We start from the raw sequence: 25,689 nt of genomic DNA, 5'->3' as shown, positions 1-25,689 counted from the left end.
GGGGGTCATGTCAGAACTTTTCTGTATCTGTATATACCTTTAAAATATTACCTCCAATCATACCACCTCACCTGTTTTAAAACCACACCTCTCACTAAGCACATTGCTTAGTATTTTGTTTGTTACCGACATAGGAACATTCTGCTCTAAGCTTCTGAATTCTCTTATTGGAAATTTCTCTCAAGAACTTTGCTTTACATTTTTGCATCAACTGGTTAAACCTTTGTGTGAGTTATTTCTCTTTCAGTACTGCCGTTCTTCGGTTCTCAAGCTCAACAACTTTGAATTATAGACTGGATATATTTTCTCTCTCCAACAACAACAGCAGTGGCTAAATCAAGTGAAGGATTCGTTTAAGGTACAATTATTTCATTTGTGTCTTTTTCAACTGTTACAAATTCAAAACTTTCTTACCGCAGTAACAGCGTGTCAGCAACGCTGACGTCAGACGCCATACCTCACTCTAACTTCTCGGAGCATCAGATCTCTCCGCCGAGTCCGTTCCCCTCTGCCACTCAGCTCCGTGTTACACGGATTGGACATTTTCACTAAACAACAAGGTATGCACTCACTCTGTGATAAAGTACGGATTATCTCTTTAAATACTACTTTGATTTACTAAGCATATGAACTTTATGAACTGGAATATTTAATTTGCTCTAATACATTTATCCTGACTTTTCTGGTCACTCATTAAGTCCATAGAAACTTTTGGGCTCTTTATAAATCACACTGAAACCTAATGTTCATACTTCCTCTTAGTGTGAATTACGATTTTGGTGTAACAAATCATATATTTTGAGACCAGCCTGTTTTTGCACTCTATATTTATATCACGATACTGAAACATTGTCACACACATTCTCAGAGTTTCAGTAATCGTTACATAACTACTGACTTTTAAATGCGTTAGGACTCTTGACAGGAGAGGGTGTACCGCACACTTTTTGGCCTCCCAGGACAGACTCGTAATACCAGCGCTATGGAATTCCCATAGAAAAAAGACTTTACGAAGTTTATGTAAGTCGTTTTGCGGTAAGGCCAAAGAAGTGTGCGGTACACCTAAACCTTCAAGACTCGTAATAGCAGCGAGCGTAAAAAAGCAGCGTTAGGACCTCTTAACGCTGCTTTTTTACCCTAACGCACAATTAGTAATCTAGCCGTTAGTATGTAAGCCAGGAAAATAAACTATAAGGAGAATTTTTTTCCTATAATTATCAAATTTCAATTATCCAAGGTATTGGCTGAACAAATTTAAATCATCCAATAGGATGAAAGTTGCTTTCATCCTATTGGCTGATTTGAATTTGAAGAATCAAATCAGAAAATAGGAATGCAAGGATACCTCTTTATAAAAAGGGTACCTTGCATTCAATCTTCAGTGTGCGGCTGGAGACCGCATGAAGAGGAGCTCCCTGTCGATGCTCTGAAGATGAGGACTGGCACCACCGCCGATATCACAGAAGACTTCGCCGCTGCCACCGGGATGAAGATAGAAGATGGATTGAGGCTTCGATGAAGATTAAAGAAGATGGTCCCGTAATGGATGAAGATGGATCCCGCGTGGATGAAGATGGAGTGCAGCCCTTCATCATTGATGACTACCAATTTTGGGGTTAGTGTTAAATTTATTTTTATTTTTGGGGTGTTTTTTTTTTAAGATTAGGTTTTTTTTAATTATTTTTGGGGCAAAAAAAGAGCTGAATGTCCTTTTAAGGGCAATGCCCATCCAAATGCACTTTTCGGGCAATAGGTAGATTAGGTTTTTTTAAGGGCTATTGGTAGTTTATTTGTAGATTGCAGGGGTTTATTTTGGGACGTGTTTTTTTTGGAGGGGGGCGGTATTAGAATAGGAATATTTTTGTTTTATTTTGGATAATTTCGATTGTTATTTTTTCTAATGCTAGGTTTTTTATTTTTTGTAATGTTAGAATTTTTTCATTCTTGTAATGTTATTTTTTTTTTTTAATGTAACACCTAGATTACAAGTTTTGCTTTACGGTGCGGTTCGGCTTTAAACGCTGAAAAAATGGCCATAATGCTGGAATGGCCAGGAATGCATTATACGAGTCGTGTCGGTATAGCTATACCGCAAGCATTTTAGCCTGTAACGCAACGTCCATTTAGATTTTCATAGTGCCGGTATTACAGGTTATGCGGTCCGGCTAAAATGTTTGCGTTACAGCCTATACCGACACGATCCCTACCGCCATCTGAGAGCAGTAGTTATGGATTTTGCGAAACAAAAATGTTTCACAAAACTCATAACTAAAGTGTTACAAAGTACACTAACACCCATAAACTACCTATTAACCATTAAACTGCTACCCTCCTGCATAGCAAACACTAATATTAAACCTATTAACCCCTAATATGCCATCCACCCACATTGTGACTATTAAATAAACCTATTAACCCCTAATCTGCCGCCCACCCACATCGCCAACACTATGTAAATATATTAATCCCTAAACTGCCGGTCCCGACATCGCTGACACTATAATAAAGTTATTAACCCCTAAACCTCCAGCCTCCCTCATCGTTGCCACTAAATAAACATAATAACCATTAAACTGCCGCCCCCCCCATCGCAAAACACTAAATTAAACTATTAACCCCTAAAACACCCCCTAACTTTAAATTAAAATTACAATATAACTATATTTAAATAAATAAAAACTTACCTTTAAATAAAAAAAAACCTAAGCTTAAACTATAATTTTAACTAACATAACTATTCTAATAAAATAAAAAACTACCAATTAAAAAATCTAAATTACAAATTTAAAAAACCTAACACTACAAAAATAATAAACACTAAATTACGAAAAATAAAAAACACTAAATGAAATTATCAAAAATAAAAACAATTACACCTAATCTAATAGCCCTATAAAAATAAAAAGTCACCCAAAATAAAAACACCCCCTAGCCTACAATAGACTACCAATAGCCCTTAAAAGTGCCATTTGTAGGGCATTGCCCTAAGTGAAACAGCTATTTTACCTGTAAAAAAAATACTAAGTCCCCCCAGCAGTAAAACCCAACCAACCCCCCAAAATAAAAAAACCTAACTCTAAAAAAAAAAAAACTAAGCTACCCATTGCCCCTAAAGGGGCATTTGTATGGGCATTGCCCTTAAAAGGGCATTCAGCTCTTTTTCACTGCCCTTAAAAGGGCATTCAGCTCTTTTACAATTGCCCAAAGCCCTAATCTAAAAGAAAACATTAAAGCAACACTCAAGTCAATATTAAACTTTCATTACTTAGATAGGCTAGATTTGGAGTTTTGTCGGTAACGACCCGAAAAGCTAACGCCGGCTTTTGTCTGGCCGCACCATAAAAATAACTCTGGTATTGAGAGTCCACATAAAAGCTGCATTAGGCTCCAAAAAAGGAGCGTAGAGCATATTTAACGCAGCTTCAACTCTCGATACCAGAGTTGCTTACGCAAGCGGCCAGCCTCAAAAACGTGCTCGTGCACGATTCCCCCATAGGAAACAATGGGGCTGTTTGAGCTGAAAAAAAAACCTAACACCTGCAAAAAAGCCGCGTTCAGCTCTTAACGCAGCCCCATTGTTTGCTATGCGTAAACACCTCCTAAGTCTGCACCTAACACCCTAACATGTACCCCGAGTCTAAACACCCCTAACCTTATACTTATTAACCCCTATTCTGCCGCCCCCGCTATCGCTGACCCCTGCATATTTTTTTTAACCCCTAATCTGCCGCTCCGTAAACCGCCGCTACTTACATTATCCCTATGTACCCCTAATCTGCTGCCCCTAACACCGCCGACCCCTATATTATATTTATTAACCCCTAATCTGCTCCCCACAACGTCGCCTCCACCTGCCTACACTTATTAACCCCTAATCTGCCGACCGGACCTGAGCGCTACTATAATAAAGTTATTAACCCCTAATCCGCCTCACTAACCCTATAATAAATAGTATTAACCCCTAATATGCCCTCCCTAACATCGCCGACACCTAACTTCAATTATTAACCCCTAATCTGCCGACCGGAGCTCACCGCTATTCTAATAAATGTATTAACCCCTAAAGCTAAGTCTAACCCTAACACTAACACCCCCCTAAATTAAATATAATTTTAATCTAACGAAATTAATTAACTCTTATTAAATAAATTTTTCCTATTTAAAGCTAAATACTTACCTGTAAAATAAATCCTAATATAGCTACAATATAAATTATAATTATATTGTAGCTATTTTAGGATTAATATTTATTTTACAGGTAACTTTGTATTTATTTTAACCAGGTACAATAGCTATTAAATAGTTAAGAACTATTTAATAGTTACCTAGTTAAAATAATTACAACATTACCTGTAAAATAAATCCTAACCTAAGTTACAATTAAACCTAACACTATACTATCATTAAATTAATTAAATAAAATACCTACAATTACCTACAATTAAACCTAACACTACACTATCAATAAATTAATTAAATACAATATCTACAAATAACTACAATGAAATAAACTAACTAAAGTACAAAAAATAAAAAAGAACTAAGTTACAAAAAATAAAAAAATATCTACAAACATAAGAAAAATATTACAACAATTTTAAACTAATTACACCTACTCTAAGCCCCCTAATAAAATAACAAAGACCCCCAAAATAACAAAATGCCCTACCCTATTCTAAATTACTAAAGTTCAAAGCTCTTTTACCTTACCAGCCCTGAACAGGGCCCTTTGCGGGGCATGCCCCAAGAAGTTCAGCTCTTTTGCCTGTAAAAAAAACATACAATACCCCCTCCCCACATACCCCTAATCTAACCCAAACCCCCCTTAAATAAACCTAACACTAAGCCCCTGAAGATCTTCCTACCTTATCTTCACCATATCAGGTTCACCGATCCGTCCTGAAGAGCTCCTCCGATGTCCTGATCCAAGCCCAAGCGGGGGGCTGAAGAGGTCCATGATCCGGCTGAAGTCTTCATCCAAGCGGGAGCTGAAGAGGTCCATGATCCGGATGAAGTCTTCATCCAAGCGGGAGCTGAAGAGGTCCATGATCCGGATGAAGTCTTCTATCAACGGCATCTTCAATCTTCTTTCTTCGGGAGCCATCATCTTCCATCCGACACGGAACATCCTCTTCTCCCGACGCCTACTAGCCGAATGAAGGTTCCTTTAAGGGACGTCATCCAAGATGGCGTCCCTCGAATTCCGATTGGCTGATAGGATTCTATCAGCCAATCGGAATTAAGGTAGGAAAATTCTGATTGGCTGATGGAATCAGCCAATCAGAATCAAGTTCAATCCGATTGGCTGATTCGATCAGCCAATCAGATTGAGCTCGCATTCTATTGGCTGTTCCGATCAGCCAATCGGAATTCGGGGGACGCCATCTTGGATGACGTCCCTTAAAGGAACCGTCATTCTTCAGTTGGACGTCGCCGGAAGAAGATGGGTCCGCGGTGGAGGTCTTCAGGATGGAGCCGGTCGTCATCGGATGAAGATAGAAGATGCCGCTTGGATCAAGATGGTTGCCGGTCCGGATCGCCTCTTCTTCCCGGATAGGATGAAGACTTTGGAGCCTCTTCTGGACCTCTTCAGCCACCGGATGATGGATCGCCAGCCCCCGCTTGGGTTGGATGAAGATTTTGGAGCCAGGACGGATCGGTGATACCTGGTGAGGTGAAGACAAGGTAGGATGATCTTCAGGGGCTTAGTGTTAGGTTTATTTAAGGGGGGTTTGGGTTAGATTAGGGGTATGTGGGTGGTGGGTTGTAATGTTGGGGGGGGGTATTGTATGTTTTTTTTTTACAGGAAAAAGAGCTGAACTTCTTGGGGCATGCCCCGCAAAGGGCCCTGTTCAGGGCTGGTAAGGTAAAAGAGCTTTGAACTTTAGTAATTTAGAATAGGGTAGGGCATTTTTTATTTTGGGGGTCTTTGTTATTTTATTAGGGGGCTTAGAGTAGGTGTAATTAGTTTAAAATTGTTGTAATATTTTTCTTATGTTTGTAAATATTTTTTTATTTTTTGTAACTTAGTTAGTTTATTTCATTGTAGTTATTTGTACATATTGTATTTAATTAATTTATTGATAGTGTAGTGTTAGGTTTAATTGTAGGTAATTGTAGGTATTTTATTTAATTAATTTAATGATAGTATAGTGCTAGGTTTAATTGTAACTTAGGTTAGGATTTATTTTACAGGTAATTTTGTAATTATTTTAACTAGGTAACTATTAAATAGTTCTTAACTATTTAATAGCTATTGTACCTGGTTAAAATAATTACAAAGTTGCCTGTAAAATAAATATTAATCCTAAAATAGCTACAATGTAATTATAATTTATATTGTAGCTATATTAGGATTTATTTTACAGGTAAGTATTTAGCTTTAAATAGGAATAATTTATTTAATAAGAGTTAAATAATTTCGTTAGATTTAAATTATATTTAATTTAGGGGGGTGTTAGTGTTAGGGTTAGACTTAGCTTTAGGGGTTAATCCATTTATTAGAATAGCGGTGAGCTCCGGTCGGCAGATTAGGGGTTAATGTTTGAAGCTAGGTGTCTGCAATGTTAGGGAGGGCAGATTAGGGGTTGATACTATTTATTATAGGGTTAGTGAGGCGGATTAGGGGTTAATAACTTTATTATAATAGCGGTGCGGTCCGCTCAGCAGATTAGGGGTTAATAAGTGTAGGCAGGTGGAGGCGACGTTGTGGGGGGCAGATTAGGGGTTAATAAATATAATATAGGGGTCGGCGGTGTTAGGGGCAGCAGATTAGGGGTACATAAGGATAACGTAGGTGGCGGCGCTTTGCGGTCGGCAGATTAGGGGTTAATAAGTGTAGGTAGCTGGCGGCGACGTTGTGGGGGGCAGATTAGGGGTTAATAAATATAATATAGGGGTCGGCGGTGTTAGGGGCAGCAGATTAGGGGTACATAAGGATAACGTAGGTGGCGGTCGGCAGATTAGGGGTTAAAAAAATGTAATCGAGTGGCGGCGATGTGGGGGGACATCGGTTTAGGGGTACATAGGTAGTTTATGGGTGTTAGTGTACTTTAGAGTACAGTAGTTAAGAGCTTTATGAACCGGCGTTAGCCCAGAAAGCTCTTAACTACTGACTTTTTTCTGCGGCTGGAGTTTTGTCGTTAGATTTCTAACGCTCACTTCAGACACGACTCTAAATACCGGAGTTAGAAAGATCCCATTGAAAAGATAGGATACGCAATTGACAAAAGGGGATCTGCGGTATGGAAAAGTCGCGGCTGAAAAGTGAGCGTTAGACCCTATTTTGAGTGATTCCAAATACCGGAGTTAGCCTAAAACCAGCGTTAGGAGCCTCTAACGCTGGTTTTCACGGCTAACGCCAAACTCCAAATCTAGGCCATAGAGAATGCAATTTTAAACAACGTTCAAATTTACTTCCATTAACAAAATGGGCGCAGTTTTTTTATATTTAAACTTTTTGAGTCACCAGCTTCTACTGAGCATGAACGTGTATGCATTTGTGATTGGCTGATGCCTGTCACATGGTACGTGTATGCATTTGTGATTGGCTGATGGCTGTCACATGGTACAGGGGGAGTGGAAAAAGACATAACTTTTAAAATTGTCAGACAAATATCTACTACTCATTTAAAGTTCAAACTAAGTGCTATTGTATTGTATTGTTATCTTGCATTTGTTGATTATGCAAATCTACTGTGTTGACTGGTCCTTTAAATCTATTCACTGTTCCAGAAGTCCGTACATCCATCTTCATCCAGGCGGCAAGAAGTCTTTATCTAGGCGGTGGCACCTTCATCCATCTCTGGGACGTCTTCTATCTTTATCCCATGGTCGCGGAGCTATCCTGGAAGTCGATCCCATCCTACACGGAGCGTCCTCTTCATATGGTCACCGTCGTACACTGAAGATGAATGCAAGGTAGCCGTTTCAAAATGGCATTTAGTTGTATTTTAATTGGGTTTAAGTAAGGGCGTGTTAGGTTAGGGGGTTTAGTTATTAGTTTACTACTTTGCGTTGTGGGCGGATGGCGGTTCAGGGGTTAATAGTTTTATTTATTGTTGTGATGTGGGGGAATGGAGGTTTAGGGGTTAATAATGTATTTTGATACTTTGCATTGTGGGTTGGATGACGGTTTAGGGGTCAATAGTTTTATTTAGTGGTTGCGATGTGGGGGTTGGCGGTTTAGGGTTTAATAGTGTATTTTGATACTTTGCGTTGTGGGGGGTGGCGGTCTAGTTATTAGACTAGGGGCTTATGGTAGGGTGTTTTTGGTCCACTTTTTTTTCTCTGCACGTGTCAGGTTATTTTTACACATTATTTCAATATTGATCTCTAGGTGGGAATATGTGCATGCGCACACCAAGTCAGAACTTGGTTTGTACACGGTATGCTGGTTAATGCGGCATAATACGCGTAAAAAGTAAGCTATCTTCAAACTTTTAATGGCAGTGCAATGCAAATTGCGAAAAAGCCATATCGTGCCCGGGGTTTTAGCAACGGATGTGCTGCGCGAATTGTAATCTAGGCCTAAATAAATGCTAGTTAGAATGAAGCATTCAAATAAAAGATTAGTCTGAGAATAACTTGAATTTTTAAAAGTTTAATTAGTTGTTTAAATATTGATAAAATAAGTTTAAACTTTGTGATCTATAAAAGTAATGTTGTAACTTAGGTTACCTACTCTGCTGTTGCCAATTAGGAACAATTATAAAAAGGTCACTAGAGTGTGCAGCCAATGGCTGTGTAGAATATAACAGTGTTCTGCACTTCCATTTCTAACAGGAACTGAAAAGCTCACAATTTTAGAATGGAATTACTGGAAAAGAGGACAAAATAAATAATGAAAGTGTATTGCAGTTTATATATATATATATATATATATATATATATACAGTTTATCATTTACAGTTTATCATTTTATATTACCACCTCAAAATGTTTAAAGGGACACTGTACCCAAAATTTTTCTTTCGTGATTCAGATTGAGCATGACATTTTAAGCAACTTTCTAATTTACTCCTATTATCAAATTTTCTTCATTCTCTTGGTATCTTTATTTGAAATGCAAGAATGTAAGTTTAGATGCCGGCCCATTTTTGATGAACAACCTGGGTTGTCCTTGCTGATTGGTGGATAAATTCATCCACCAATAAAAAAGTGCTGTCCAGAGTACTGAAACCAAAAAAAAGCTTAGATGCCTTCTTTTTCAAATAATGATAGCAAGAGAACGAAGAAACATTGATAATAGGAGTACATTAGAAAGTTGCTTAAAATTGCATGCTCTTTCTGAATTACAAAAGAAAACATTTGGGTTCAGTGTCCCTTTAATGTTGCTTTAACTCTGTTTCTTTTGCCTTTATATTGACAATTGTCTACTAGCCTTGTCCTCTTTACATATCTTATTTAAATTTTGCTCCCTCTTTTCACTCCATCTGATTTTTTCACCTAGTCTGCTGACCTTGGGCGCGATCAAATATACGGCGCAGGTTTCGGCGCAAGCGTGGAAACATGCTTCGCCCGTAATTTCACCGTGCACATCGGGGTATTACATATAGGGTGCCGGCATTTCCTAAGTGCCGTAAGTCGGATAAACTAGCGATGTCCAGAAATGAGCGTAAGTACAAATTTCTGGAGTCGCCAGTGACTTATGGCACTTTAGAAACTGCCGGCGCCTAAGAAAAGTAAAGAAAATTTTAAATCTCCCGTAACTGTCTAACACGCCTCCCAAAAAAAGCCTGACACGAATACCCCTATATCCGCAATGCCCCCTCTCACTACTAATAATAAATGTATTAACCCCTAAACTGCCATAGCCCACAATGCAATAAACCTATTCTAGTATTAACCCCTAAACCGCCATAGCCCACATAGCCTATTAAATGTATTAACCCCTATCCTGCCCCCCCTACACTGCCGCCACTATAATAAAGTTATTAACCCCTAAACCTAAGTCTAACCCTAGCCCTAACACCCCCATAACTTAAATATTATTTAAATAAATCTAAATATATTTACTATTATTAACTAAATTATTCCTATTTAAAACTAAATACTTACCTCTAAAATAAACCCTAAGATAGCTACAATATAATTAATAATTACATTGTAGCTATTTTAGGATTTATTTTTATTTTACAGGCAAGTTTGTATTTATTTTAACTAGGTACAATAGTTATTAAATAGTTATTAACTATTTAATAACTACCTAGTTAAAATAAGGACAAATTTACCTGTAAAATAAATCCTAACCTAAGTTATAATTACACCTAACACTACACTATCATTAAATTAAATTAATTAACTACAATTAGCTAAAATTAAATACAATTAAATTAAATAAACTAAAGTACAAATTTACCTGTAAAATAAATCCTAACCTAAGTTATAATTACACCTAACACTACACTATCATTAAATTAAATTAATTAATTACAATTAGCTAAAATTAAATACAATTAAATTAAATAAACTAAAGTACCAAAAAAACCCCACTAAATTACAGAAAATAAAAAAATTACAAGAAGTTTAAACTAATTACACCTAAGCTAAGCCCCCTAATAAAATAAAAAAGCCCCCCAAAATAATAAAATTCCCTACCCTAGGATTCTATCAGCCAATCGTAATTCAAGGGGTTTTAATGTTGGGGGGGTTGTATTTCTTTTTTTACAGGTAAAAGAGCTGATTACTTTGGGGCTATTTTTAATTTAGTATAGGGTAGGGAATTTTATTATTTTGGGGGGCTTTTTTATTTTATTAGTGGGCTTAGATTAGGTGTAATTAGTTTAAACTTCTTGTAATTTTTTTTCTATTTTCTGTAATTTAGTGTTTGTTTTTTTTGGTACTTTAGTTTATTTAATTTAATTGTATTTAATTTTAGCTAATTGTAGTTAATTAATTTAATTTATTTAATGATAGTGTAGTGTTAGGTGTAATTGTAACTTAGGTTAGGATTTATTTTACAGGTAAAGGTGTACTTATTTTAACTAGGTAGTTATTAAATAGTTAATAACTATTTAATAACTATTGTACCTAGTTAAAATAAATACAAACTTGCCTGTAAAATAAAAATAAATCCTAAAATAGCTACAATGTAATTAATAATTATATTGTAGCTAGTTTAGGGTTTATTTTAGAGGTAAGTATTTAGTTTTAAATAGGAATAATTTAGTTAATAATATTAAATATATTTAGATTTATTTAAATAATATTTAAGTTATGGGGGTGTTAGGGTTAGGGTTAGACTTAGGTTTAGGGGTTAATAACTTTATTATAGTGGCGGCGGTGTGGGGGGGGCAGGATAGGGGTTAATACATTTAATAGGCTATGTGGGCTATGGCGGTTTAGGCGTTAATACTAGAATAGGTTCATGGCGTTGTGGGCTATGGCGGTTTAGGGGTTAATACACTTTATTAGTTATTGTGGTGGGGGATTGCGGTTGACAGGTAGATAGATAAAAAAATTACAAGAAGTTTAAACTAATTACACCTAAGCTAAGCCCCCTAATAAAATAAAAAAAGCCCCCCAAAATAATAAAATTCCCTACCCTATACTAAATTACAAATAGCCCTAAAAAGGGCTTTTTGCGGGGCATTGCCCCAAAGTAATCAGCTCTTTTACCTGTAAAAAAAGAAATACAACCCCCCAACATTAAAACCAACCACCCACACACCCAACCCTACTCTAAAACCCACCCAATCCCCCCTTAATAAAACTTAACACTAACCCCTTGAAGATCACCCTACCTTGAGCAGTCTTCACCCAGCCAGGCCAAAGTCCTCCAAGAAGCCGGGCACAAGTGGTCCTCCATACAGCAGAAGTCTTCATCCGATCGGGGCAGAAGAGGTCCTCCAGACGGCATCTTCTATCTTCATCTTTCCGGAGCGGAGCGGGTCCATCTTGAAGACATCCGACGCGGAGCATCCTCTTCTTCCGACGGCCGACGACTGAATGAAGGTTCCTTTAAGTGACGTCATCCAAAATGGCGTCCCTTGAATTCCGATTGGCTGATAGAATCCTATCAGCCAATCGTAATTAAGGTAGGAAAAATCCTATTGGCTGATGCAATCAGCCAATCGGATTGACCTCGCATTCTATTGGCTGATTGGAACAGCCAATAGAATGCGAGCTCAATCCGATTCGCTGATTACATCAGCCAATCGGATTTTTTTCTACCTTAATTCCAATTGGCTGATAGGATTCTATCAGCCAATCGTAATTCAAGGGGTTTTAATGTTGGGGGGGTTGTATTTCTTTTTTTACAGGTAAAAGAGCTGATTACTTTGGGGCTATTTTTAATTTAGTATAGGGTAGGGAATTTTATTATTTTGGGGGGCTTTTTTATTTTATTAGTGGGCTTAGATTAGGTGTAATTAGTTTAAACTTCTTGTAATTTTTTTTCTATTTTCTGTAATTTAGTGTTTGTTTTTTTTGGTACTTTAGTTTATTTAATTTAATTGTATTTAATTTTAGCTAATTGTAGTTAATTAATTTAATTTATTTAATGATAGTGTAGTGTTAGGTGTAATTGTAACTTAGGTTAGGATTTATTTTACAGGTAAAGGTGTACTTATTTTAACTAGGTAGTTATTAAATAGTTAATTACTATTTAATAACTATTGTACCTAGTTAAAATAAATACAAACTTGCCTGTAAAATAAAAATAAATCCTAAAATAGCTACAATGTAATTAATAATTATATTGTAGCTAGTTTAGGGTTTATTTTAGAGGTAAGTATTTAGTTTTAAATAGGAATAATTTAGTTAATAATATTAAATATATTTAGATTTATTTAAATAATATTTAAGTTATGGGGGTGTTAGGGTTAGGGTTAGACTTAGGTTTAGGGGTTAATAACTTTATTATAGTGGCGGCGGTGTGGGGGGGGGCAGGATAGGGGTTAATACATTTAATAGGCTATGTGGGCTATGGCGGTTTAGGGGTTAATACTAGAATAGGTTCATGGCGTTGTGGGCTATGGCGGTTTAGGGGTTAATACACTTTATTAGTTATTGTGGTGGGGGATTGCGGTTGACAGGTAGATAGACATTGCGCATGCGTTAGGTGTTAGTTTATTTTTACAGGCATTTTAGGGAGTTACGGTGCTCCCATACTCAGCGCAAGGCTTGCTACGGCTGCATTTTCTGGCGAGGTGAAAATGGAGTAAGATTTCTCCATTTTCGCCACGTAAGTCTGGATATTGGATACCGATTTACGACGCGGTCCCATGTTAGCTTATGGGAGTAAAAATTGCGGGCGACAGTTAAAATATACGTGCCGCATTTATATGCGGTGCTGTATATAGGATACCAAAAACGCACAAAAACCGGCGTCGCCGGCTTTTGCGGGCGACGCTCTATACGTAATAGAGGCCCTTATCTTTTTTTTTTTTTACATAATTAAATGTCTCTTTTTTGGTTAAACTGTCTCCTGTTTACTTTTCTAAATATTCTCCATTTTCGGCATATGTTAATTTGCACCTTCCCTTCCATCACTTCTATTAATCTTCTATTTTCAGCCATCTACCTCTCTGGTCTAAATTCTGAGAAAAGTATTTAATAGTCATCAACTCACATATTATGCTCATGAAAACAAGGCAGGCGATCAGTTTGACTGCTAGAAGGGCCAGTATAGTCACAGTCATATTCTTTGAGATATTTAGTGAGCTCATGACTGTAAAGAGATAATCAAGAGAGCATAAAACACAATAGCTATAATTTCACAAAGAACAGGCTTATGGTGCAGTAAGTACAAAGTATTGCAGCTAATAGAATACTGGGTAGAAAACAAGCATGTTATACAGTAGAAATTAAAGGGACAGTCTACACCAGAATTTTTATTGTTTTAAAAGATAGATAATCCCTTTATTACCCATTCCCCAGTTTTGCATAACCAACACAGTTATATTAATATACTTTTAACCTCTGTGATTATCTTGTATCTAAGCCTCTGCAAACTGCCCCTTTATTTCAGTTCTTTTGACAGACTTGCAGTTTTGCCAATCACTGCCTGCTCCCAGATAACTTCACGTGCACGAGCACAGTGTTATCTATATGAAATACGTGAACTAACACCCTCTAGTGGTGAAAAACTGTTCAAATGCATTCTGAAAAGAGGTGGCCTTCAAGGTCTAAGAAATTAGCATATGAACCTCCTAGATTAAGCTTTCAACTAAGAATACCAAGAGAACAAAGCAAAATTGGTGATAAAAGTAAATTGGAAAATTGGTTAAAATGACATGCTCTATCTGAATCATGAAAGTTTATTTTGGCCTAGACTGTCCCTTTAAGCTATTTGCTATCTAAGAAGTGAAGTATTTAGTTATGTTTCCTGGATTTAATTGCTGATTTATCAAAGCTCCTCAGTAGATGCTAAATGCACAGTATCTGGGTGCCAGGAGACTACTCCATTATTGGGATTTTTTTTGTTTTTTTTTGCTTTGTTAGGTTTAAGAAGCCTTATTATTATGGGAGGTAACTATGGGCGCAATGTAAAAAAAAAGTGTTCTTATAATAATAATAACTCTTTCCTGACTGAAGACACATGTGATCTTAGAATTGTGAATAGCAGTTTGTGCACACACATATAGCAGTTTGTGCAAACACTTATAGGCATTTTCATACATCATTCATCTGAAGTCCACACATTATTTATGTTTATTATTAGTTATCATTTTTTAGGTTGTGGGTTATTTCTGGCAGCTTCTGACAGCTTCAAGGGAATTTTTACATTGTATTATTCAACAAAGCTGTTACATTTTTATTATTTTATCTATACACTGTATAATTTAACTTCTATTTTAGATCTAACACTGTTTTGAAACTGACTGTTTGACACAACAGCTAAAGACTGTTGGTGATTAGATGACATGTTCATTACACCTGTGCTCTCAGAATCTGATTGGATAGGATAGTATTTAAATAAGTGCATCAGTATAGGGTTTGTTATGCCTGAGGAAACAGCGTAACTGCTGAGAAACGCGTTGCATTTCTGGGGGTACAGACTGTGTATACCCACCAGTTTTTAACACTGTATTGTTTGAATTTTATATGGTTTTAATAAATCAGTTTTTAAACTACAACAGTGTTTACAAGCCCTAATTGCCAGGTGCACATATGTGTTGGGCCTACTGTTTGGATCATCACTGTGAGTATGTTTGAGCTGTCCCTGGACTACGTGCAGCTGTCGGGAGGAGGTGAGCTGACACACCTATATACTGCCAGCCTGCGTCTACTAACACATAAGGGTGCTCTATGGAAATGTGAGTACCCTGTGTTTGACATTTTCTATCTGATTAGTCTATTTGGTGACTGATACACACATGAGGCGCCTCTCTTATTTGTTGCTAGATGCTGTTGTTTTAATCCACTACATTTGTGTGAAGAGGAGTGCAGCCACTGTGATCCTGAAATTGCTACATGAAATGTAACCCCTGCTGAACTGACAATATATGGGAGTCCAGGAACTTTAACCCCTGATGAACTTACAATATATGGGAGTCCAGGAACTTTAACCCCTGATGAACTGACAATATATGGGAGTTCAGTATATCCTGTGACTAGGGTTATTGTTGTGTACCATTATCTGTATATACTTTGTTTCACCTTGTATGTTTTATGTATTCTATCATTAAGCGCCCCCTATAGAGCCATTTTTATAGTTCTTGTTGAATTATACTCTTTCCAGACTGGCATTATTTCATGAGAAGGAAAAGAAAAAGGCAAAATGTATTGACAGGTCTTATATTTTTAGAACATGGTAGCATGTACTATGAGCAGCTTTGTTCTATGAAAATTGATTAAGGTGTTAAACTCTTTATTTCTACCTATACCATGACCCACCACAACTGGACCTAAATATAAACTTTATTAAATGTCAAAGGTCAGGCCCAACAAGTTTTACAAGGGACTTAAACTCTCAGGTGAGTAACAGCTCGACTGCACAGCCACCACCAAGGAATTCTATTACTCTTTCCGACCTGGAATTTGCATTTAAGTCACATGACCAAAAATACTGCATACCATTGAACTCCCAAAATGGGGCTCTGCCCCGAGTTGCCTCAGCTTTTACAGTCACTGCTTACCCATGACTAACAAAACATGCATTAGCAAAGCATTTTTAAGGTTCCAGAGAAAAGGTAAGTGTCAGCCCTGGTCAGTTGATTGCCATTTGGTTTGATTATGCCTGGAACCAGAAATAAACATTATAGTGAGGGATTACAAATCCACTAGAAGCCATTTTTTTGTTTAACTACCAGTGTACCCTCTGGCATGCTTTCTGAATCATCAACCATCTACACTTTAACAGTGAAATCACACAAGAACAAGCCAGCCTGACTCTTGAAAAATCAATTGCATCCAGGACAAATCATATAGTGGCTGCCAGTTCTGCAGAGGGATGATTACTTATATTGTTTCCAACCAGATGGATGATCAACAACATGTCAGAGCATCTCCAATGTCATTCCACCTCACACACTTCAGAAAGTAAGTTGTTCCACTTGTCTAATCTTCATTCTATCCAAAGGTAACTCCAGATGTTAATCACCTCTGAGCACTGCTGCCCACACTATTACCCAATGTTTAAAGAAGTGGCATACAATCAACACTCTCCTGACCATGGCATCTGAAACAAAATACAAAACTTGCTACAAATGAATTGGATCCCTATAAGTTAACTGGCATCTGTACCTGTATTCCATTATTGGCATAATAAATATTTAACATATCCAGACCATCAATGTTCCATCTTCTTAATTTATTCTTTAGAAAAACCTTCACTAGCTGCTTCTGTAGCTGCTCCTAATCTAAACAAATGTGGAGCCATAACATTTGAGTCTAGCTCTGCTGTCCTAGCTGCTCAGTAAAAAACTCTCTTAAACTGTAATTTTGACAGCACACTAGTATCTGCATGCATCAAGAGAACTCCCCCTCTGAGGAAGCGTAAGAGAAACGCCGCATCAGGGGCTCCTTAGTTTTAAAGTGCTCTCCTGCATGTAGCTTAATATATAGATGTTGAACCTTTAACTTAACTTAAAAAAATGTGGTAACTGGTTGATTTTTAGTAATAGAATTCTCTAAGCAGTGACGCTAGAGTATTGATAATACAAGTATAATGTGGAAGTTAATATTAAATAATCATTAAGCTTACGAACTCTTTGCACTAAGATTGACTCAATTTACCGCAACCGGTGAAGGGCAGTCTGTACTAGTCAACGGAGCCCGGGATTAATTAACTCACCCTACGAATAGGGCTAACAAATTGTTGTATTAACTATATTGATAATTGCTCTAACGTAGTGACACCCTGCAAACGGCAGGTGTAGAGTAACTTGAAATTACGGGCATACTTGCATATAGTACAGAAACCCAATACCAACTGACCTAAATGCATACTAAATATACACCTAAAGCATTCTAGTGCAACACAGTATTTTAAAAGCTAAGATTTAATGGAAGTATCCAGTCAACTTCACAAAAAGTATATTGCTATAAATCAGACACCAGTCAAATAGAGCTTATTAAAGCCCAACAAGGAATCTATAAGACACACGATTTTAGTGCAACACAGTATCTTAAAAGCTAAGATTTAATGGAAGTATCTAGTTAACTTCACAAAAAGTATATTGCCAAAAATCAGACACCAGTTAAATAGAGCTTATTACAGCCTAACAAGGAATCTATAAGATACACGATTGTTCTTTTGCAATTTAAAGGAGTATTACCTCTCTCAAGATATGATGGTAGTACCCTAAATGAAACATAGATAAAAGCCGATAAGAAGTATAAGACAATCCTAGTCTAAAGACATTGTAATAGATCCTTTAGATATTTAGGAATCAAAAGTTACAGATTCCATAATAATAATAGTACATAAAGGAGATGCGTTTTTAATGTAAAAAGTTGGCAGCAATAACGCAAGTAATAATTGCTGTTTTTTAACTTTAATCAATAAAAGTTATTTTTTATTTTTATTTTTCATACTACATGAGCATGTGTAAACACAATTAAGAGTGCACAGAAGCATACTTGTAGGACACACTCACACACAGTCAGTTCTGTCCATTTTTGTTTAGAATTAATTATTCATGCTTAAGCACTACTCTGTAAGGTGACCCAAAGCATATACATAGTTATATTCACCCAAACAAGGTCCTTACAGAGAGTTATATACCTACACAATAAGTTATTTAAACTTTAATGTTCCTTATTAGTACTTAATCAAGAGAACTCCGTCTGCACAAGGCTGCACCTTCATATAATTTCTCATCAAAATGACTGGGAAATGTCCCTTGCTTGATCTGTTTTAGAGTTGGGTATGAAAACAAGCACAACTTCTAGATCTGCATGCATCTAAGCCCTCTAGAGAGTTTTTAGAAGGCTCCTCTAAGTAGCAAGTGATTACTAAAGCAATGTTAATTATCTACCGACTAGGGGCCAGATTACAAGTTGCGCGGCAACTCTCAATTTACTGTTAGCAAAATAACCGCAAGCAATACGTTTTTTTGCGATTCTCAGGATCGGCTCGTATTGCAAGTTGAAAAAAGTAATTTTTTTCGCTAGTGGTAGCTGGAGAATCCCAAACATTGCTAGCAGAGTTTTGGCTTGCTCGTGCATGTGTTCTCCCATAGAAATCAATGGAGAAAAAAAGTGGAAAGCTTAGATATATGAAATAGCAATTCTTGTTTTTTATTATTAGCAATAAAAATGAACAAAAGCTTTCTTAATAATATGTAGATCTTTCCATTTTAATAAAAAGAGAGATTTTTGCATCAGATACATACATTTAGGTAATATAATCATTTTACTTAGACTAATCACTCCTGAAAGTGAAACTGGCAAAATACTTCACCTTCTAAAGTCATCCAAAGTATTAATCAGATGTCTACCATGTAATTCATATAGATCAAGTGGGGAGTCCGAAATTCTTATCCCCAGATATTTAAATAAATTCTTCACTAGACTAAAAGAAGTTTCCAATTATGAGTCTTTTTTATGTAACCAATACATTTCAGATTTTTTTTATTTTTTTTATTTTTTTTTAAATAGTACTTTTATTGAGGTTTGAAAATTAAAGTACAAACAAGAAAGAAAACACAATACAAAAAACTCTAATCGTATACACTGAGGCGCCAAGGTATAAGCAATTAAACTTACAACACATATATCTCAAAATGCTAGATTACAAAAAAAAAACAAAAAAAAAAAACACACTGTATATTCAAATACCATACTGCGCAATAAACCTCTTTTTCTTTTTCTCTTAATTTTGTTTGAAAGGGGATTTATAGCAAAGGTATAAACATATAAACCTAAAGTACCCCTATTTACAAATAACACTTGTTATAAGTACTGATTCTATATAAGAACATAGATAATGAATAAACATGTAGTAATACACTATATGCAACCAATATAAAGAGAGTATATCAGTTAAGTTTCTATATAATGGCAGAGATAAGAAATAAACATATTGCACTGCACCATGCATAACTGATATAGAAAATATACACTAACTGAGTTGATTATTTATTAATCTTTTGATGCCCCAAACCCAAAAATAGATGAATAATAAATGGTAACTTGCAATATAGAGGGACTAAAAAAGTGAAGGTAAACTGTAATTGAAAAAAATATCTTTAAAAGCGGTTTAATTTAAGAGAAACCGTGCAAGGATACTCTAATTTAGTCATTAGAGTTCCATATATGTGTGGGGGGGGAGATTATAATAATAGGCCTTAATAACTGGGAATAAGGACCTCTGAATCTACTTCCTCTATATATATGCCCTCAAGAAGGGTCAAACAAGTGGAGCCTGAGGGGAAGTAGTCCATGGACACACATACACATCTAAATACCCATTAAGGGACCAACTCTGTTTGGCGAGATATAGCTATTAGACTAAAGAAAACAATTATGACACCTCTGATATTTCAGGTGCCCTAGTCTATACTGCGCATATAAAATCTAAGATCTAAATATGCTCTAAGTATAAGTGCTCTCAGACCAACATTATATATTCCTCCAGATCATTAAGGTGTAAACTGCTTTACAGTGATTCAGAAAAAAAAAACATAGAGACATCTAAAATATCCAAAATGGCATCCACTGTCCGGGCACGGGCCCTATACCCAGCGAGAGGAAGACAAGTAAAAGCAGATGTCTATATTTAAAGACAGCGCTAAAGGCACCCTTTTCATATCACAGCAATATCTTACTCTGGAAGGATGGCATACATAGACTAGGATTGCATTGTGGTGCATTGAGAAAAGGATCTAGGGCATAGTAAAAACCTTGTATAACAGATCACTGTAAACGTCACATAAATTAACATATAAACTGCATTTCAAAGCTCTATAGTCTATATCTGACCCTTAGCCAACTGTCTCAAAATAGAGGATCACTAAGACGTAAACTTGTTATATAGGCTAACAAATATGCTAATGGAGTAGCAAAAATAAGACAGGAAGCAACATTATTTCACACTGAAATTGGTCACCATGAAAGTGCCTTTCTTATAATAAAACTTCCAGAAAATGAAGGTTTGCGTATCCCAAGGTGAGAAAAATTCTATTTCAGATAGAAGAGCAACCTCTAGCATTAAGCATTAGTTAACACAATATTCATTAAAGTGCAGGGTGTTGCCCCGGCCGCAGACAACCTCCCCACACAAACCAAGCAGAAAATCAGTTTTTTTAAAATAAAAGATGTATCCGTCCCATCTCAGACTAACACATAGGAGTAGCTTTATCACAAACATTTTGCACTTTGTACTGCTCAAAACTACAGGCACTTCCAAAACATTCAATTACAATATATATAAATTTCTATATTAATTATCAGGACTACAGCAATCATTAAAAATAATAGAGCCTGAGTTCACATTCAGTCTGTGGCTTCAATAATAACAAATGTCACCAATGATGAGCCTTGTTGGGGGTTAACCACATGGACCTACCCCACTCCCAATCTATTCATAATGTTTGACAAAAGTCCAAAATTCACCAACTCATAGTGATCCTGCAGCAGGGCTCTGTCAAAGTGTGAAGCAAGGTAAGTCCCCATATCTGATTCAGGAGTATGCCACGTGGCTTTCTTAACAGAGAATACCAAGCCATGAGGTTCATCAAGATTGTCTCCTCCGTGAAAAGTCGTTGTGTGGTCAGTGTTGTCTATCTCGCAAGACACCATTTTTGCACTCACTAGGGCTGAGGATATTTGAGGGTTAAGTAGATCTTCCACACTGCAAATACCCCCAAAGGCCGACAACACTGAAAGTTCCAACCTCAAGAGATGTGCTTGTATCATCCGTGTAATATCCTCTTTCAGTGTAGAGAGCAGCATGATGGCCCCCTGTTCTGGAATATTTCCACAACGGTCGAATTTGCAAAGCCGTCAGTATGCTGTGAGTCACAAACATCAGATACCCAGGGTCTCCCCAATCAAAGACTATGTGGAGCGTGCAGCTAGCCAGCCGGTTATGGCAGCGTCTAACTACATGTTGCGGTCTGCTCCATTATAAGTATTCAATGTACCTGAAGTTTTCAGACTCGACAGTTACAACATGATGTACACCAGTCTCTTCTGGGCTATTTCCATTCCTCAGTACAGGTTTCTTTGCAAATTATAGGCAGCAATATAGTATATTAGATAGTTTGAAGCACAGAGCTCTCATGAGATGCGACCATCTTGTTCGCTAGTTGGCTCCACCCCCTTTCAGATTTATTTTGATTGATCTTATACCTGAAATGAAACTAAAGTTTTCTAGTATTTTAAAAATGTTTATGTATATTATCTTTAGAATCTCTAAGGAACAATATCATATCATCAGCATATAGCACAACTTTTATCTCCACTAGCTATTGAAATTATTTTTATTTAATTCCTAATTATAATAGCGAGCCATTCCAGAGAAATGTTAAATAAGAGAGGGAAAGGGGACATCCCCGTCAGGTGCCCCAGCCAAGTTTAAAAATATGTTGAGATTTCACTATTTTTCAATTAAGCTGAATGAAGATAATGATACAAAAATGTAATTCAAAAAGCAAAATCCTGAGCATTCGAGAGGAAATTAAAAAGATGAGCTGTATTAGTAAACTTTCAAAGATTCCCTATACATGCAGGATGGCAAGGCGTTCTATCCTAACGCGTTTTGCGCCCTCACTGGCGCTTAATCATAGGATACAAAGTGAAAGGATACCACCCTCTATTTAAATGGGACCCAGCCAATCAGAGAACCAACAACAGACCACACATGGACAAAGAAACTAAAGGTGGTATAACAGTGACAGGTAATTAAAAACAATAGTAACTAATAAAAGACAGTTTATATTTCTTGTGCAATGCTTACTTTGACAAAGTTACCCTCAATTGTAAATGTATTTAAAGCTGCAATAAGATAGCCCCAATCTATTGAGTCAAACATTTTGTCAGTGACAATATTGCTGCATCTGTATTCTGTTTGGGCACTTCTTTATTCAAATTTCAATAATATGCTACTATTTAAAACCTTTCATATATTAAAAGAAGACATTCTTCCCTTCATTAACTTGGCTTGATCTGTATGAATCATACCAGGTAAAATCTCTTGAAGTAGTTTTCCTAAAATACCAGTAATAAATTTATAATCCTCGTTCAACAATGAAACTGGTCTGTATGAAGATGGATCTTATTCCTCTTTCACCGTTTTGACGATAAGTGAAATAATAGAATCAGAAAAAGTATTTATTAGATTAGATTGGCTGGAAAAGTAAACGTATTACAATTTTGTCAAAACAGGTGAGATTTCTCGGATTATAATTTGTAAAACTAATTCGGAAGAAAGTCTGGACCAGGAGCTTTATTAAATTGAGAATTTCTAATATTTTTCAATATCTAGTGGGTCCAGTGAACTCTTTCATCCCCTGTTGGCCACCTTGCTTTTGCAAGATGTGAAGGAGAGACACATATATTGCAATATAATGCATAAAGAAGACCCCAAATATTTTGCATGATTTCTGTCCATGCTGGTGAGTTCTTGATCATCAGGCCCTAAGTATCAGGCTTTTTGTATAGTTAAACAGATAAGATACGGAGGCATGTGTGTATATAGAAATAAGGATGTCAGATCTTTCTGCAGCTCAGACCATTTAAATGTGTTGCAATGAGCAAAATCAGATTTTCATATACAAAAATAAACCTAAATTAACTATTTATAATACATTTTACACACTGCAGCTGGTATAACTTATAATTGGAAACACAATGCGCAAGGTTACAAGTCATGTTGCAAATCAGTTGCGAAAACCCTGCGCGCGTTATGATTTTTTTGCATTTTGGATTGTGCAGTTATTACAAGTTTCAAAATAACTTACTTTGCGCTCACATTAAGCTGCATAACCTAAACAGCCAAATCTCGTGTGTGTTCACATATTCCCCATAGAAGGCAATAAAGACAAATAGAAGAAAAAAGAAACTAACACCCTAAACTGTTGCGCAAAGCCCATGGCGTATTCCAAGTGTACATGGAAATAAATAAATATTTCTCTATATATGTGATGATTGTTGGATTCATGTATTGATTTATAGCGAGATATGTATATGAATATATATATGAATAGATATCTTGAGATCTATATGCAAATATTTCTTTTAAAATCCCTCTGAGATATTGTTTATTGTGCATAAGATTGTAATGTAGAATATTTTTCTTATCTCCCTAGTTAAACATCTGTATTCATATAAATCCATGTTTCTCTATGTATGTCAATGTAAAATCCCTGCCTCTGCCTTTTTTTTCTAACACAGAGATTGCATATCTTTGAGCCTTTATAACTTTTCTGTACAATATTTTTTTTAAATATTTTTTATTAGACAGTATTAATATGAGTGTAACTGTACTTTGTAATGTATTTTTGAATTTTTTTGTGAAACTTTTTTGTTGCGCAAACCACTTAACTACAGCTCTTGTAGCGTGGAAAGGATTGTTGCGTAAAAGGCGAATGTGCGCATGCAAGCACTATTTTTCCAGACTTGTAACATCAGGGCAATGAATATTGCTTGCGAAACTACCATATCACGAGCAGGAAAGACATAACGCGCGACTTGTAATCTTGCCGATTGAGGGGAAATAATACAACAGTACAGTGTCCCTTTTATTGAAATTCATCCCATTGTTGTGCAGCTTTATGCAACTGTACCCAAACTGGTTCCTCAACCTTAAAGGGACACTAAACCCAAATGATTTCTTTCGTGAGTCAGATAGAGCATGCAATTTTAAGCAACTTTCTAATTTACTCCTATTATCAATTTTCTTCGTTCTCTTGCTATCTTTATTTGAAAAAGAAGGCATCTAAGCGAAGGAGCCAGCCAATTTTTATTGGGGGGTGAATTTATCCACCAATCTGCAAGAACAACCCAGGATGTTCACCAAAAATGGGCCGGCATCTAAACTTACAGTCTTGCTTTTCAAATAAAGATACCAAGAGAATGAAGAAAATGTGATAATAGGAGTAAATTAGAAAAGTGCTTAAAATTGCATGCGCTATCTGAATCACGAATAAAAAAAAATCTGGGTTCAGTGTCCCTTTAAATCTTAAAAAGGATTCAAGTGTTTAAAATTAAAGTTCTTTTGGCTTTCAATTTGTACTCAAATACACATTGAAAAACTGCAATCAGTTTCTGTTACAGCAAGTTACTCTTAGACAGAAAAGTATGAGGGCTGCAAAATAACCAGGATAAGCTTTTTAGCAAAGATTACAGTTATATTATAGTCATTATAGGTAATCTCTGAACCAATGAGAGCAGACAACATCAACCATACAATGTATTACAATACCTCTGTGATTAGCTTGTATCTAAGCATCTTCTGACAGCCCCCTGATCACATGACTTTTTTTTATTTATTACCCATTGACTTGCACTTAGTACTGTGTTGTGCTATCTCTTAAAGGTACAGTATACTGTAAAATTGTTTTTCCCTTAATGTGTTTCCAATTACATTTTTTTACCAGCTGCAGAGTATAAAATGTATGAGATTTGCTTTTTAAGATTTATTTGTGTATATGACTTAATTGATTTTGTGTTTTTAAGCCACAACCTAATAAAATGGGTTGAGCTTGTAGGTATAATCAGATCGCATTACTTTATCACATTGTGTACATATACATGCATCTTTATCTTATATCGGTCCGTAAACCAATTACCAGTACTTGAAGAGAACAATGGAAAATTAACATTGTATTACCTTATCTCTTCTATACCCCACTGTAAATGTAATTTCTTCTACTGGCTGTGTTAACACGGCTTGGCTATAAGGCCCAAAACTTTTAGGATAGGTGGGGATACCACAGGCTAAATCAACTATTTCAAATGCCTAAATAAGGGTAATGGAAATACTTGTAAACAATTTAATACACTCCAGCAGGCAAAGTGGATCATTGAGAACAAATTAAAGGGGAGAATTTAATTCCCCTTTTAATAACTCCCCAGCAATGAGCACAATATTATCTATATGGCACACATGAACTAGTAGTCTCCTGTTGTGAAAGGCAAATAAAAAAGCATGTGATAAGAGGCTGTCTGTAGTGGCTTAGAAACAGGCAGACATTTAGAGGTTTACATGTTATAAAGTATATTAATATAACCACGTTGGTTGCGCAAACTGGGGAATGGGTAGTAAATGTGTTATCTATCTTTTTAAACAATAACCAT

The sequence above is a fragment of the Bombina bombina genome, chromosome 2 (assembly GCF_027579735.1).
Source record: "Bombina bombina isolate aBomBom1 chromosome 2, aBomBom1.pri, whole genome shotgun sequence".
NCBI lineage: Eukaryota > Metazoa > Chordata > Amphibia > Anura > Bombinatoridae > Bombina > Bombina bombina.
The sequence above is the reverse complement of the archived record's forward strand: the minus strand, read 5'-3'. Positions refer to the sequence as shown.